Raw genomic sequence first — 2,478 nt, 5'->3', positions numbered from 1 at the left:
AACTACTAAAATAAATGAGAATATGAATAGTATTTCACATACCTTTGAGCCATACCACTGAGATCTAGGCGATACCCTAGACATCACCTAATCAAGTCCTTCTAGTTTATAACATTTGTGATTGAGACATTGAGGCACAACACTTGGCCAAAGGGATACAAATGCTAATGGCTGAGCTGAACTCAGTTATTCTGATTTCCACTTGAATGGCATGCCCTCCCTATTTTGATAAGTGAATAGTTGCTTTCCTAGCAGGCAAATAAGGTAGTCACAGTGCGGTTAGCAGTCTGAGCTGCTGGCTGTATACTCCTGGGAGCCTTGGCACAGAAGCCTTGGCAGAGCTTGCTTCACCTCCTTGTTCCGCAGAGTGTAAATGAAAAGGTTGAGCATAGGAGTGACTCTCGTGTAGAAGACAGCAGGGATCCCAGCTCTTGCCCCACTGGAGTGAGGTTGAAGGTAGATAGAGAGAGACGGCGTGAAGTACAAGAGCACCACTGTGAGGTGTGCAGTGCACATGGAGAAGGCACGCTGTCAAGCCCTCGGCTGTGCGAATCCACAACACAGTGGCCACAATGAAGATGTAGACTATGACAATGAGAATCAGACAGCCTGCAGCCACAATGCCAATGTTGGCAAGCACGACAATCTCATTGATGGTGGTGTCTGCACAGGCTAGCTTCAGCACAGGGGAGATGTCACAGGAGAAGTAGACAAGGTGGTGAGGTCCACCTTAGAGCAGGTGGAAAGTGAGGGAGGTAGGGATTGCAGAGTGTACAACACCTATGGCCCAGGTGATCCCAGCCAGCCCTGCACACATTTGCCTGTTCATTGCCATTGGGTAGTGCAGGGGTTGACAGATAGCCAAGTAATTGTCATAGGCCATTACAGTGTATAGGAAGCACTCAGTGCTGGCCAGGAAGTGGAAGCAGTAAAGCTGAACAGCACAGACTTCAAAGGAGATCATCTTCCCATCCAGAGTCAGGGGACCTGAAATTATCTTGGGCACTGTCACTGTAGACAAACATGCATCCAGGAAGGAGAGGTACCCCAGGAAGTGGCACATGGGGGAGCAGAGATGAGGGTCAGAGCCCATGATTATGAGAATGAGGAGATTCCTAGCCACAGTGATGCTATAGATGAGGAGGAAAAGGAGGAAGAAAAGGGCAGGATGTTCAGCTGTGTACATCAGACCCTCCAGGAAGAAGTAGTTCACCACAGTCTGGTTGGGATACTCCGTCTTGCTGACCATTTCCTCATACAGAGTCGTTATCTCCTTGCAGCAAAACTGATATCAACAGATGTAATAAATAGGCATTAACTCCTCCTGAAATATCATTATCCCTTGGGCCAAGCCATCTTGGTCTTGCTCCTTAAGAGGGAGAAAGATATACAGCGTTAATTCACTGATTTGTCCTGTTTTAGTGTTTTCTTGCTGCCTATTTCATACTGAAAGACTTGGAATGAGTCTCTTCAGTAGGAATCTGCAATGTTTCTCAGGCACATTAAGGACTGTCGGATTATTTGGAGTAAGGCATCTCCTAAATAATGGCAATGTAAGCATAGATTGTCATTGGGCATGTATTTTTACATATGTTCCAGAATTGTGATGCCCCTGCCCTCCTAATTTGTTCTGCCATGCTGGAGATGTGAGTAGGCAGATTCTTATCTTCTGGGGCCCTTGCCTAGAGTTTCGGTCCTATTACATCAGCCAGGAACAGGACAGTCCTACACACCCCTCATTCAGAGGGAGTTCTTTGGAATTTCAGCTACCAACAACCCTCAGATGTATGACAATGAGGCCTTGGAGTTTTGGCTGAATAATTATCGGGATAAATTGTGCAGTATATTTCATGCTTGTCCTGTAAAACTCTGTCTCCTTAACCTTTTAGGAACTGTCCAATTATGCCTTTTTGTTGAGCCTTCCATTAGGCCAGAATGAAATTGAAGCGTTCTCTATGATTTTTTCTCATCTGTTACCTCTTAAGTCTAATTAGACTTTGAAGTATGTACAAATTTTCTTTAAACTGCCTTTTCTGTTATCTTTTCAATTACCATGGATGTTACCTAACTCTACCTTTGTTGATTTTATACCTAGATTTTCACAGTGGTCCTTTATGTCCCATCTCTCAATCACTCCTCTAATCTAACAAATGATTCGGCATTTGACTCCTTCGTCAGTCTTTGAGCAACATATGTGATTCACTTCTCCCCTTTATTTGTCTCTACTGCTTAAAGCATAAAGTGCATCTCAGTCTGCTATTCACAGTTATCTGTAAACGTAGCAGTTATAATGAAAAAAAAAATCTTATCTCCTGCAATACTCTAAAGAAACTCCTCTTCCCTGGGGATGCGGTTTGTCTGTTCTCCTCAATTTGCCATAATCTCTCCCTGATCTCACCACAACATTCTATTTTAAACTTGAATGGAATACCTTTAATCTACCTCCTGAAATGTATTCTGTAAGGTTACGTTTCAACT

At 43.8% G+C, this 2,478-nt stretch overlaps 1 pseudogene; it reads right to left on the bottom strand.

Annotated features, from left to right (window-relative positions):
• Positions 1-279: 279 nt before the first annotated feature.
• Positions 280-1,249, bottom strand: LOC101352167 (olfactory receptor 10S1-like; annotated as a pseudogene).
• Positions 1,250-2,478: the final 1,229 nt, after the last annotated feature.

Source organism: Trichechus manatus, unplaced genomic scaffold (genome assembly GCF_000243295.1).
Source record: "Trichechus manatus latirostris isolate Lorelei unplaced genomic scaffold, TriManLat1.0 scaffold00227, whole genome shotgun sequence".
Lineage (NCBI taxonomy): Eukaryota > Metazoa > Chordata > Mammalia > Sirenia > Trichechidae > Trichechus > Trichechus manatus.
The sequence above is the reverse complement of the archived record's forward strand: the minus strand, read 5'-3'. Positions and strand labels throughout refer to the sequence as shown.